Genomic DNA, 15001 nt, shown 5'->3' with positions numbered 1-15001 from the left:
CCATTTAAAACCATGACAGTAGGCAGTAGTAGGGCATAGTCCTCTTAGAGTATTTTATTTGGAATTAAAAATGGATTTAGGGGAATATAACTGCCAGCATTGAGCATCATGTTCCAATTTTAGAGCTATGGGCACAGTAGGACCCATATCTGAACTATCGTCACTCCCATAGTTCTGGAATCAGACCACCGTGGTGACAGAAGCTTTTGGCTGACTTCTCGTGTGGGTGCCTTGTAGCGCACAGCGTCCGTCCAGCTCTCAGGGACCCGGTCAGTGTCTGCCAGCTGTGCCTTCTTCCTCCTCTGCATACCACCTGTTAACCAACTTAGCTCTGGCCTCAATTTTTCATATACTTACAGGGATGCTAATTTATTACTTTTTTCCCCCTCACGCTGATAAGCAAATTAGGTCATAAACATTTCTATCTAAGAAACCAATAAATAGTAATCATAATACTATAGTCTTGCTAAACTTAGCAACTCTCATTCCCCAAACAAATATAGGGCCCAATTCTTATCCCTTCACCCCAAACAGCCATCACAGTGATATGCAAAATCTCAATTTTGCTATTATACCCCAAAGACTTTGAACAACAACAAAAATCATGAGTAGAACATTTTACATTAGGATGAGTGCATGTAGAATGATAGTGTAACAAAAAATTGGAAAGCAGCAGACAGAATGTGACCTCTGGTATTTTCAATTTAATTTAATTTAATTTAATTTTTGAGAGGCAGAAAGAAAAAGACTAAGAGAAAGAGAAAGAGAGAGAGAGAGAGAGAGAGAGAGAGAGAATGGCCATCCTTTGGTTTGCTCTCCAAATAACCATGACAACCCCTGACCTGGCCAAGCTAAAGCCAGGAACCAGGAACTCAATCCAGGTATTCCGTGTGGGTGATGGGAACCAGTTACTTGGGCCATCACCATTGCCTTCCTGGATCTTCATGAACAGGAAGTTGGAGTCAGGAGCTGGAAGTGGGAATAGAACTTAGGCTCTTTGATATGAAACATGAGAGTTTTAATCACTAGGTTGGATGCCTGTCCTTGGATGGTAAGTTTAAAAATCAGTTAATTGGGGCTGACATTGTGGAGGAGTAGATAAAACTGCTGCCTGTGGCACTGGCATCCAATATGAGGGCCGTTCATGTCCTGGATGCTCCACTTCTGATCCAGCTCCCTGCCGATATGCCTGGGAAAGCAGTGGAAGATGGTCTGAATACTTGGACCCTGACACCCACCTGGGAGCCCACGATGAAACTCTGGTTCTTGGCTTCATCCTGGCCCAGTCCTGGCTGTTGTAGCCATCTGTGGAGTAGACAGTGAGGGAAGAGCGCTCTGACATCCAAATAAATAAATAATCTGTAAAAAAAATCAACTTATTAAAACCCTGCCACCAGAGAAGACAACAGAAAAAATTTCCAAGGTTAATAAGAAATAGCCGGAGCTAAAGAGAATCCTCAGGTTTACCTCATGTTACCCAATTTCTTATTCAAGAGTACTTTGGAAAGTTCATAGACAAATGGAATTAAAAGAAAAGTTAATTTTGGTGCAAAACTTTTTTGAAGTGCTGGCATTGTGGCTCAGTGGGTGATGCCACTGCCTGGGATGCAGGCATCATATGTAAGCACGGATTCTAGTCCTGGCTGCTCCACTTCTGATCCAGGTCTCTGCAAATGTACCTGGGAAAGCTGTGCAAGATGGCCACATGCTTGGGACCCTGCCACTCCTGTGGGAGAGTTCCTAGCTCCTGGCTTCACCCTGGGCCAACTCTAGCCATTGCAGCCATTTGGGGGGTAAACTAGCAAATAGAAGTTCTCTCTCTCTCTGCAACTCTGCCTTTCAAATAAAATAAATAAACCTTTAAAATACTTTTTAAGAAGCATTTGTAACTATATAATATTCACTTCCACAACATTTTTGAAGATCTTTCAAGTAAGAACTCTGGTTGAAGGACAGTCATTAGCAAAAACTTATAAAATCATTGTCCACAAAATCCAAATTATAGCTGATGTGCACTGAATCCTTAAAATGTGCCTGGAAGTGTTTTACATTCCCTTGCATGTATTGTTCACGTGTAGCTGTCTCATCAGCTTTGTGAGATTAAAAATGTTGTCACCATGTCTATTATATAGATGAGGACACAAGGTAAAGAAAAACACCCACAGCCATACAGAGTATGGCTAATAGGAGGCTCCAGCCAACCAGTCTGCAGGTTCTTTGCTCAAAGCTTTACTCCATCCTGCCTTTCCATGGACCCAGTATCTGCAAGTGGGTCACCCATATACCAGTTTACCCTGAGGGATGCATGAGAGAAAGGAGGAAATTCACAGAAGTATGTAGAGGTCCCTTGTGGATTCTAACAGTACCTCCATGTCTGCAGGGTTTCGGAAGGGTCACATGATACACTGCACACAGAAAAAAAATTAAAAATCTATGGTAAATGTCAAAACCATGATGCTTGTTTATGATATGATATTATCTCTCAGGTCTGCCCCTGTTAGGAATCACTGGATCTTCTTTTGAAAAAATGTTATTATCTTTAGATATCTGGCTTCTCAATGCATGAATTATAGACTTTGCGAAAACATTTATAGAAGAAAGGGATGTAAAAGTATTCAGTTCTTTTTCTCACATCTGCCCATGAAAGGGCCAATTATTTTTAGATTCATTATAAGAAAACATTTTAAAATCACTCATTTCTGGATTTGAATCTATTTTTCTTAATAAGGATATGAGACCATCCAAATGGCTATGACAATCACAACAACACAAAAAAATTAATAGTGTTGATTTCCCCCAGATCTTAAGGTTTGTGTTCTTCACATGGAAACCTTATGTCCAAGCTGGAGTTTGGTCTCTGGGTCAGCTTGCCACACTAGTGTGAAAGCGTGAGATCACAAAATGATCATACAGCAAATGGGATTTGAAATACAGCACATGAGCAGCTCAGTGACAGCTGAACAGAAATGGAATCAGAACACCAAAACTCAGCATCAAAAAGGCCAGGGGATCAGGGCAGAGTAGTTAAGAGGTAGTTCAAGAACACTGGAAAGGCCACATTTTGGACATGTTTTTGATTAAGGGTTATGCTTGTCTGTATAAGCCATCTCTGCCTTAGAAAATACCTGAAAAACAGCCCTGAATGCCAAATCAGAATACAGTTATTTATCACCCAGAAAACACTTATTAAATCAACTCCAGCATACAAAATTCTGTCCATTCGAAACAGTTCTTGAAATATCACTGTGGGCACTCTCTTCCCTGGTCAAGGTACTGCTCAGTTCATGAAGTGGTTTAATTTCCTTCCGTGAGTCAATATGAGTTGGTTGGCTTCTCATGTGTATACTCAAGTCTGGAGGGGGCAGGTAGCAGGCTTGACAGCTTCTCACTAGCGAGTCTCGATCCCAGAAGGAGTTCAGTAGCTTAATGAGCGTAATTAATCACGTTACTCTTTACTAAGCAGAGGGAACTGTAACACATATATGAATAGGGAAACCAAGTCAACTATGGGCTTCAACTACTGATTTGTTTTCTTCTGCTATTCCTCTAGGCCCTAGCAGTCGAGGAAAAGTGGGAAGGCAAAGGTCTGAGTCCAAAAACACATACCAGAGAATGAGCACATTTGGTCTAATCTTAGACATCTTCTCTTATGTTAGTCTAGGGGAAAGCTTTTTCTGTTTCTTAAGATTTACTTTTATTTACTTGAGAGGCAGAGTTACAGACAGAGAAAGTGAAAGACAGAGAGGTAGGACTTCCATCTGGTTCACTCCCCAGATGACGACAACGGCCAGAGCTGGGCAGATCCAAAGCCAGGAGCCAGGAGCTTCTTCCGGGTCCCTACATGGGTGCAGGGGCCCAAGGACGTGAGACATCTTCCACCGCTTTCTCGGGCCATCAGCATGGAGCCCGATTGGCAGTGCAGCAGCTGGGACTCAAACCGGCGCCCATATGGGATGCCAGTCCTACAGGCAGATGCTTAACCTACTGAGTCACAGTGCCGGCCCCAGAGAAAGCTTTAACAATCCTGATCCTTAGCACATATGTGTGTTTTTGTTAAACTTGTGGGCAAAGACTTACAGATAGGTGCAGAAAATAAATGTTGTTTGCAACCTAGAGCTCATCGTTCAGTATGGGTTTTGATACATATAAGAAGGAATATTAGGCTGCCAAAGGCAGTTAGAAATTAGGTGAGTCTTGGTAACCATAATGGTTGGTTCTGGAAAAAGTAAAAATACTGAAATAGTTTTAGATATCAAAAAGAGGTATTGGGGCTGGTGTTATGGCACAGTGGTCTGAGCTACCTCTTGGGATACCTGAATCCCCTATCAGAGTGCTGGTTTAGTTCCTGAGTACGCTGCTTCTGATCTAGCTTCCTGCTAATGCATTCTGGGAGCTAGTAGCTGATGGCTCAAGTGCTTGGGCTTTGGCCACCCTTGAGGTGGATCCAGATGGAGTTTTTGGCTCCTGGTTTCAGCCTGGCCCCACTTGGGTTGTTTTGGGCATTTGAGGAGAGAACAAACAGATGGAAGATAGCTGTCTTTTCCTCTCTTGCTGTCATTCTACCTTTCAAGAACATAAAAATAAATAAATACCATCAAGAAGAGGAGGAGTTATATAAAAATGAATCTTGAGACTGCAAGAGCAAGTGTAGCTTTTTTTTTTCAAATTCTATGAGATTTTCCAGGATGAAATTCATAAGCAGGAAAATTTGGAAGATTTTTAACTGTGATGATTTAAATGACAGAAATTTTGTTTTTTTGCAGAGTGCTCTTCTAGCTTACTGGAACATTCATTTCAGAACACCCAACTTGGTTCACTGAGGTTGGCCCATGTTCATCATTGCAGGCTTTGTTTAGGCTAAGCTTTTCTAGCCAAAACCATCACTAAAAATTAGATGGAAATTGTGTGGCACCGGCACACCGGGTTCTAGTCCTGTCAGGGCACCGGATTCTGTCCTGGTTGCTCCTCTTCCAGTCCAGCTCTCTGCTGTGGCCCGGGAGTGCAGTGGAGGATGGCCCAGGTCCTTGGGCCCTGCACCCGCATGGGAGACCAGGAGAAGCTCCTGGCTCCTGCCTTCGGATCAGCATGGTACATGTCAGCCGCAGTGGCCATTGGAGGGTGAACCAACAGAAAAGGAATACCTTTCTCTCTGTCTCTCTCTCTCACTGTCCACTCTGCCTGTCAAAAAAAAAAAAAAAAAAAAAAACAATTGTGCGAGGTACAGTAGAAACCATTACAATTCCCATGAAACCTTTCCCAGTCTTTTTCTACTACCCTTTCATTTTGCCATGAAATGAGTAGGCTCTGTGATATGGTTTGAAAGCTCTTAATACATTTTGAGAACCTCTTCCTGCTTAAGGTCCATTGACATGGATGTACAGTAATAAACTAATGAATATTCAGGAAAAGTAGATAACTTCTAAGTGTGTTGTGCATCAACCCCTACGGCTTCAGTTCAGCTGTATGTAGAGCTGGTGATAACAGCTAATCACCTTGATCCTGACGGAATGTACCCAGTGGGTCATTGTGCAATGAGCTCATAGATGAACACGTCTACTCTGCTCCATGCTGAGGTTACCTCTTGTTACCGGAAGTGACTTCTGATGAAAGTTTTCCCAGGGGGAATTTCTGTCAGCATTGCTGATAATTCTTCATCTCCTCATTCCATGGGAAGCCTGGATGAATCGGAAACTGAGAAAGTGAGTCATCTTTCTCTAGGCTCTGCCTCACCTGCCATTGTCCCCAGGACAGGAGGAAGCCCATGCGCTCCAGGGTCCATCACGCTGTGCCTTTTGGCTGCTGTAGACATCACTGCTTGTCGCTGAGGGCTGTCAGCAGTGTACTTTGCTTGGATAGACGATTGTGAAGAAGTCAGAGTTAAAACATTCCTCCACTTACGGTGATCTGCTCAGGGCTCCTCTTTGCCGTCTTTGGCTGAGTGAAACTGACAGAACTCTTAAAGGCAAGCCTCACTCCTCCTTGGCCCTACACAGTTGTGTCCTTCCCACTGTGTTCACTGTCACAGGAGAGTTACAGCCCTGCGACTCCTCCCCTCATCATTCCTTAAAAACCCCGTCAGCCAGGCAGCCCAGCTGATACCTTTTTCCAAATGCATTTTTAGTTCATTCCTGCCTTCCCACCTCCACTTGCCCTGCTTACTTGCTTTTTATAAGAATGATGGCCACAGCCTTAGAACCAGCTTCCCTGCCTTCAGTTCCTGATAGCCTGGTGGTCTGATAAGCAGGTGTCTACAGATCTGCAAGCCTGTTTACTTGCTCTTGCTTCTACCTACAATACCCTCACCTCACATTTTTTCTTACAGTAGAATTTACAATTTTTTTCTGTATGGCTTAGCTTAAATGTCACCTTATCATTACAACTTTTCCAATTCCTGTAAACAAGTTTTATCCAATAGACTCCTAGAATATTTTAAAGTATCTATATTGTAACATTTTTGTAATAGATTTGTTTATTTATTTCTACCTGTGACCATATCCTGTTATTCTTTGTTTCCTCAGAATATATCCTGGGGATTAAATAAATAATGACTACACAGGTATTGAAAGAATGAAGAATCCACTGTATGCAGCTATCTCACCCAGGAAATACCCCAATCATCAACTTGCCCTCATTCTAAACTCATATGTCCTAGGTTCCATTGTTTTAAAGGCTAGATTTGCTGAATAGGATGGTAACAATTTCCATTTAAAGAGAGGATGCCTTAACTCAGTAGGTTTCTTTTGCATGACTATCTTTAGAGGACTCAAATTCAGGAACTGCCCAAGTGCAGTTACTTGCAGTCTATCTTGAAAGATTCTGATTCCATATGCCTGTCATGGTTCCTTCAAATCTCTGTTGTGATAAGGTTTCCAGATGATTTCCAGTGTTCTCGCAGATTTGAGTTCCACAACCTTTGTTTCTGACAGACTGCATCTCAGTCTATAGGGGTTGTATTTGAAGATTTGTGAGTCCATTCAACTCTGCTTCAATCCATTTGTCCTCACTTCTCCACCTAACAGACAGTGCCTGTTTTGAGGGATGGGGAAGCCATGCTGTGGCTCCAAAAAAACAAAAGCACAGTGTTTTTCCTGCTCTTGTGTTTTCACAGGGCTACTTTACTTCTGCTCACTACGTGATGTGTGTGGTTTCTCTCATGCTGACCAGTGGCTGACCCCATCTGGGTGCCCTGTTACTCAGTTTAATTCTGATGCTGCCTACCTGCAGACAGTGTCTGGTCTCAGAGATTAAGAGTTCATTCCCACTTGGACTATCCCTACTTCAGGTGCAAGTTGCAAGTAGTAGGTTGTCATGTGCACTTTTTTTTTTTTTTTTTTGACAGCAGAGTGGACAGTGAGAGAGAGAGACAGAGAGAAAGGTCTTCCTTTGCCGTTGGTTCACCCTCCAATGGCCACCGCGGCCGGTGTACTGCAGCCGGTGCACTGTGCTGATCCGATGGCAGGAGCCAGGTACTTATCCTGGTCTCCCATGGGGTGCAGGGCCCAAGTACTTGGGCCATCCTCCACTGCACTCCCGGGCCACAGCAGAGAGCTGGCCTGCAAGAGGGGCAACCGGGACAGAACCCGGCGCCCCGACCGGGACTAGAACCCGGTGTGCTGGCACTGCAAGGCAGAGGATTAGCCTAGTGAGCCGCGGAGCCGGCCCATGTGCACTTCTGAGTGATGGGCTCTAAACTGGGGTCCCCACAGCCCTCTCCTTGGGTGTGATTCATATATTAGAGTGCCTCACAGATCTCAGAGAAACACTCTACGTGTGTTCACCGTGTATCATAAATGCACAAAGGAATAGCTATAAGGAGGAGATTTATAGGGCAATGTGTGTGGAAAGGGGCTCAGAGCTTCCATGCCGTCCAGCATGCCACCCTCCTTGCATAATCACATGTTCAATGACCTGGAAGCTCTCTGAACCCTGTACTTCTGGTTTCTTTGGACATTTCATTAGGTGGGCTGACTGATTAAGTCATTTGGCCATTGGTAATCAACTCAGCCTTCAGCCCCTCTCCCTGTGGGATGGATGTGGCTAAGACTTACTGTTTTAACTCAGTAATTGTGTGGTCGGTTCCCTTGGCACTCAGCCTCTATCCAGAAACTACCCAGGAACCCTGCTTCATTACAGCAAAACATGCCTGTATTATCTTGGAATTTTCAAGGGACTTAGCAACTCTCTGGCAGATGTTATCACTCAGGAAATTGCAAAGGCCTTAGCCCTTGATTCTGTGCCAAGATTTAGGACCAAAGATTACTGCATACTAGATACTGGATACAAAAGATACTAGATACAGATATTAGAACAAAAGATTCTATCAGTGCCTCTATCTACAAGTAGTTTAGGAGTGCTGTGTCAGGAACTAGGAGCAGAAATATGTAAATTTCTGATTATTTCACAAGGCTCCTCTCCCCTGGGCCTGGACTAGGAACAAATGATCTGATTGTTTACTGTCCAATGTTGTAAGAGTAGGGCCAGGACTAGGTTAAGGCGAGTGAGTCACTAGCCTAAAGCCCAAGATTTCAGGGGACACTCACTAATGAAGGCAGATAATATTGTGTGCAGTATTTGAGAAAATCGAAAGTGATGCAGAAAATTCGTGATAAACAAAATCTCAACAATGTAAATAAAGATAGGATCACTGTAAATAAGACAGGGGAGCGCTGAGCAGATTGAAGCCAGAAGCAAGAGGGAAAATCTGCAATACTGACTGTGTTTATTTACAGTGTTGCTATTTTGTTCCTCATGGATGAACCTCTCCTTAGTCCTGGCTCTCCTCCAGAATCCCCTATTAAAGATTTTACTACACCTGCTGTGGGAGAATGTCTTCCCCCCAAACCCTCCGTATTAGGGACTTTTCGTTTCCCTCCCACATTAGTAGCAAAAGGGCTGACTTTCACATTTTATGAGAAGATACCTTGGACTCCAGATTCTAAGACTTATTTGAATGGTGGTGCCTTTTAGGTTATCTTGCTCCAAATGCATTTCTTCTTGATGTTTATCACAGTGACACAGGCTTTTTACGACCCTCTGAAGTGCTTCAGAGAAAATGGAGAGTGCTTTAACACTGCTGATTTACTCTTTCAGGTCTACAGTAATTTCCTTACTGCCTAATTATAAGGCTTGGTGTAATTTACTCTACACATAATGTTTACTGATGCACATATGGTGCCACATTTCAGGGAACTGTACCCAGAACAGGTATTTTTGTCATACTGGAGCATGGAAAATTTCCTTCATATCTAGATAAAAATGCTAAGAAATATAATCATTTTAACAAAGAAAGTCCTCTAGTGAGAGAGAAAAAGTCACACCTATCCTTAACTTGAGAAAAAAAGATACAATCTCTATATAAACACTGTTTTAAAAGCTGAACAATGATTACATATCTTTAAAGATTTTCAATTTACTCCAAAATCAGGCCTTTGGAAGGAGCTGGGTAAAAGGATGGAGAGAAAGTGAAAACAGTAATATCTTTTGGGCTTACTTCTCAGCTAACTTTGAAAAAGAAGATGCTGACTAATGAATCATGGTTCTTGGACTCTTTGGGATGGATGAGACTCCTAGGATCGTCCTTGAGCAAGAGGTTCTTCTTCAGCTTCCTTAGGATTCTGCCTGTTAGCTTCTGCTTTAGAGATGGGAGCAGATCTCTTCCCCCGGCAGGTGGTACCATTATTGGGTAATTTTAGTTATTAGAAAATAGAATTAAGATCAATCACTTTGGAATTATCAACCATGGATGTTGGTTTTGTGAGCAAAACTGCTTTCAAAGTTTAAGCTTCCGTAGAGAACTCTATTTAGAGTTTCCAAAGACCTACAAGTAGTAATCACTATTGTACATGAAGTCATATCGCACTGCCTTTTCATAGCCCTGCATGCTAAGAATGGCTAACCTTAGGGACTGAGCAGCTAATGTCCTCTTGTTGTTGAGACAACTAAAATAATCACTTCTTTTGATGATCTGATCACTTACTAAAGTTCATTCCTGCTTCCAGAGGAAGGGTGGAGAAGCAAAGCTGTTCACTGAATTTTTTTTTTTTTATAAACTGGTATTTGTTTAGTGTCTGTTCTTCCCTTAATCATATATCCATAATTTCTACAGTTCTTCAGAGAATTATTACTATCAAAAAGGTTGTTTTAAGAGTGTGGAATTGCCAACAGGGAGATTAAACTTCTTACTGATATAAAGCTTGGAAAGTAGTGAACCCTTGTGAGCTGACTTGCAAGTCTGGCCTTTTAATGACTGTGGTTAAAGTTGGCAGACTTTAATCTTAGTTTATAGCTTTTATTAAAATTCTCCTAATGAGAATTGTATATGGTAAATATCAATTATTAACGAGTCCCGAGTTTCTCTATATTCATCGTAATAATAAGTATCATGTTTAATATAGTCACCGGTATTTTTTCTTCCTTATGCTGTCCATATCTGTTTCCATCCCCATGCAAGAAACTGAGCCATGAGTACAATTTTGACAATTATGTTTTGAATTAATCATAGAGAATAAAAGGAAAGGATGATCATTTTAGCTGGAGGATATCTGATTAAATGCACATCAGGAAACTAGCAGACTTGCCTGGTAGATTCAGTGAGAAATCGTTGAACGAATTGTACCCAAGTGTTCCAGGATTAAAGGAGAACCATTTGTCATGAGGAATTTGGGGATAAGAGGAGATTTTTCTATCTGATCCAGCTATAAGTGTTTGTCAGAACTTTGGGTTCTGACTAACTAGTCCCAGCCCCACCCTCTCTTCTCCCATACTTCCTTGTTCTTTCATGAGAGCATCACTCTCCTTAACCGTTAAGGCAGAGCTTCTGTATTTTCATTTGATTCCTTCAGTTTCAAAGAGGATCAGCCTGCCTTAAATACCTACCATCTAAGTTGCGACTGTGTAAAGGGGATGGCTGAAAAAGCTAAAGTGCACCCTTGGATGTGACAAGCTGGGAGGTCTGTAAGACCAGAAAAACAGGACAGAGAGGATTCTGAGTTCTAAGGGCAGGAAGAAGCCAGCACTAATGAACCATGCCTGACTCTGAGCAAATTTCTTCAGTGCCTCTTTGAAATCCATAGGTTTAGATCAATGTGACCCTGAGGCTGTATCTATCGATGTCAAAATAACTAGTTGGAGGGGGATAAGTTGTAACTGATCAACTGGTCATTATGTCTGAAGATTACCATAGCAACCAACTTATCTGCTGCTCCTTGTGTGTTTTCTCTGTGTCTTAGGGCAGCTTGAGGAAGTGCCTTTGACATTGTTGCCCACTTATGGGCAAGGATCAGCATTTGGGCTCCATTCCAGGTCACAGCCCAAATCAAGAAGGCCAAGCAACCCAACCAGATATTCTCCTAGTTCACAGAATATTTAGTAATAGCCAACAATGTCTGCTTTGGTTTTCCTCTTCTTTGCTTTTCTTAAAGCTTATGCTAGAAAAAGAATTACTTTGGGAGTACTGGAATAAACAATACAAGTCAATTTTGTTAAATTGACCATGTGGAGGCTCCTGCATGTCATCTCTAGCTTCATTTATCTTTTTAAGCAGGTAGCTGCTGGATATAGCAGATCCTTGTTTATAAATACGCAACAGGTGAGTGGAGCCAGAAGCAGCCAAGGAATCACAGTGGCAATGAGAAAGAGAGAGAGAGAGAGGGAGAGAGAGAGAGAAATCCACTGATGAAGCCATCTAAAACCAGCATTAATAAACTACTGCATGTACCTCAAATCCACTCCTCTCCCTATTTATCAAATATGTGTTGACTGTGTTTGTTCTGCAACTGCCAAGCTGAATAGTTTCAGCTTAGACTAAGTGGCTTACAAAATTTTGGCAAAATGTATGTTGTCTGACCCTTTACAAGAAGGTCTACCAAACCATACTCTAGAAGTAAATCCCATATATAATAAAATGAATATATTGCTGGAACCCAAATTCTCCCAAAAACTAAAGGACCTTGAATCTGACACTGTCTCCTGCCTTTTGCTTATCTGGTGACGGCACCAGTCATTCTACAGACTTTCTACAAATTGGGGAATGTGAAGTAATTATGAGGCTTCCATCTGAAATGAAGTTTCTCTAGGGAAACATTCAACAGCTGTTGGAAATGAATGCTGTGCAATAGTTAAAGACATGAAGTGAACTGTAGCACACAGTTTTAGAACTCCAGGGAGAGAGGGTAGCTCAGAGGCACACAGTTATCCACAACTGGTTCCGTTTTGTAAGTGTTATGGGCTCTTAAATTAGCACAGATGGCCAGAAGCTTCAGAGGTGTATTTATCAGTGACATCTGTACCAAGACGTGGGAGCCCACTCTTCTTCCCTTACCGTACAGCATCTCATTCCAAGTTACCCATCCTGCTCAAGTGAACTGAAGTGTCAATCATCTGATACCTGGAGTGGTAACTGGTGAATTTTGGATAGATTGCTCCCAGGAACTCATGTATTTGTAGTGGGGATTCTCCTAAGACCCAGAGGATGTGTGCTATAATAAGGAATGGTAGGACTATGGATGTTATGGGACCACATGACTTTACCTGGTACAATTCCTACTAAACTGTGGTTAGGTGCGTGGGTTTGAGCTCATCAGAAATTATGATTTTAGAGAGTTGTTCTCCTCTGCATCTTGTTTCAAGCTCTTTAACTGCAAACTTTTTTAAAGGGTTTGCTATTAGCCTGACATCAGATCCTTCCATTAAGTGTTACCAAGCAATTGTGGAGAGTTTAAGTCACTTTTTCAACAGCATGTTACAAGCTTCTAAAGGGCCCTGGCTGGAGTGAGCTTGTCTTGTTACTCACACTAGATTCAAGAGGCTTGTGCCTATTTGATGCCACAATAGATAATCAATACTGAGAGTGATAAAACTAGTCATCTGATCTTAGATCCCCTCTAGGGATGAGTAATATCAGAGGGCCGATAGGGATGGGAAGGAATGGTTCATGAGGAGTGGGAGTAAGGGATGTAAAGAAGGGTAACATTTGTCCAATTTGGAATGCATAAAAAATAAAGTTCCAAACATGTGGGCCTGGAGTAAAATTGTGCAATTCTTAAAATGAGGAGACCTGACTCTGGCATTTGCTGTCTGCAGTAAATGAATCCTCCCTTTCCTCATCTGAACAACACAGATAATGATGCTTGCCCTGAAGTCTGAGCCACTCACCCCCACCATGACGTTGTAAGGAAGGTCAAATGAAATAATGTCTAGGAAAGTTCCCTGCAAGCTATAAAAGCAAGACATGCACAGGACATTATTAAAGGAAATAAGTAGCCAGAGAGTAAGTAGACCTTCCAAATACACAAAATCTTAAATACACATTTTGGTCTGAGTTAAGATGTCTGAGCAAAGTAGTTAGGGAAAAAAAGATATTGCTAGCCTAAGATTTATTTATTTATTTGAAAGTCAGAATTATAGAGAGAAAGGGAGATACAGAAAGAGAGATCTTCTATCCACTGGTTCACTCCCCAGCGCTGAAGCCAGGAGCCAGAAGCTTCATCCAGGTCTTCCATGTGGGTGGCAGGGGCCCAAGCACTTGGACCATCTTCTGTTTTTCCCAGGCTGTTCGCAGGGAAGGAGATTGGAAGTAGAGCAGCTGGTACACAAATTGGCATCTGTATGGGTTGCTGGCATCACAGGCACTAGCTTTACCTGCTGTACCCAATGTTGGCCCCTAGGAATATATTTTCTACCTTCACCCATGTCACTTAAAATTCCATCCTTTTGAAATGTCAGATTCTTCCAGGATAACTTAAAAACTAGGTATTTGAAAGAATGTTTGTTCTGGTGGGTGAAGAAATAATGAGAATTAAGTGAGAGATAAAATTCACACAATGTGATGTGAAGGAAATGTTAAAAAAAAAAGACTATAAATATATACTGTTCCTTAGAACAACATCCAATGCATTTAACAGAAGGAACTCATGCTTACTAAACAGGCCAGTCATTTATGTGTGAGGACAAGTTAATTGTGACAATTGAGAATAGAGAATAGAATAGATGTGAATTGAGAATAGAGACGGTAGAGGAGTTTTTGGCAGTAGGTGAGATTAGATGGCTTGTTTTGCTTTTCTCTACGCAGTGGACTTCAAAAAATTCATGGGAAAAACTTAAATGAGTATGTGCATTTTAGTGAAATTCTTTAAGCCCTTTGTATACTTGGACACACATAGGATTTGGTACACCAATAGCTCCTTATATGGCAATAAAAGAAATAAACAAATGAACACTAATCACACAGTAGAGAGGAGTCAGAGAGAAAGCATATTTCTTCTCTGAGGACTTCTCATTTCTCTTACACTCATGTTTCTGCTTCTTTGGAGATAATTGTGTTAGTACCTACACTATTATATTTTTGTGCATTTACATTCTCTCATTTCTCTTCTTTGGCAAAATACTTAAATATCCTTCATACAAATAAGGCATTTGAGTAGATATTTCTTTATGGATCCATGTGTTTCCTTAAGGTCAGAAAGAGATCTTGTAATGCACAGCTGAAGATATAACTAAGAGACCTTCCTTTATTTTTTTAAGAATGAATGTTGAGCCGGCGCCGCGGCTCACTAGGCTAATCCTCCACCTTGTGGCGCCGGCACACCGGGTTCTAGTCCCGGTTGGGGCGCCGGGTTCTGTCCCGGTTGCCCCTCTTCCAGGCCAGCCCTCTGCTGTGGCCAGGGAGTGCAGTGGAGGATGGCCCAGGTGCTTGGGCCCTGCACCCCGTGGGAGACCAGGATAAGTACCTGGCTCCTGCCATCGGATCAGCGCGGTGCGCCGGCCGCAGCAGCCATTGGAGGGTGAACCAACGGCAAAGGAAGACCTTTCTCTCTGTCTCTCTCTCTCACTGTCCACTCTGCCTGAAAAAAAAAAAAAAAAAAAAAGAATGAATGTTGAGCCAGCGCCGCAGCTCACTAGGCTAATCCTCCACCTAGCGGCGCCGGCACACCAGGTTCTAGTTCTGGTCGGGGCGCCGGATTCTGTCCCGGTTGCCCCTCTTCCAGGCCCAGTCTCTGCTGTG

The 15001-nt window shown here is 42.3% G+C and overlaps 1 protein-coding gene and 1 non-coding gene across 8 annotated transcripts in view; both read left to right on the top strand.

Annotated features, from left to right (window-relative positions):
• The window catches only part of CTNNA2 (catenin alpha 2), a 1267385-nt gene that overhangs the window by 988721 nt on the left and 263663 nt on the right, over positions 1-15001 (top strand). The window lies entirely within an intron of this gene.
• Positions 4034-4160, top strand: LOC127490462 (small nucleolar RNA SNORA40). The gene has a single exon (XR_007918411.1). It is a non-coding gene; the product is annotated as a small nucleolar RNA SNORA40 (small nucleolar RNA).

The sequence above is a fragment of the Oryctolagus cuniculus genome, chromosome 2 (assembly GCF_964237555.1).
Source record: "Oryctolagus cuniculus chromosome 2, mOryCun1.1, whole genome shotgun sequence".
In the NCBI taxonomy this organism is placed as follows: Eukaryota; Metazoa; Chordata; class Mammalia; order Lagomorpha; family Leporidae; genus Oryctolagus; species Oryctolagus cuniculus.
Note: the sequence above shows the minus strand (reverse complement) of the source record. Positions and strands in the feature narration are given on the sequence as shown.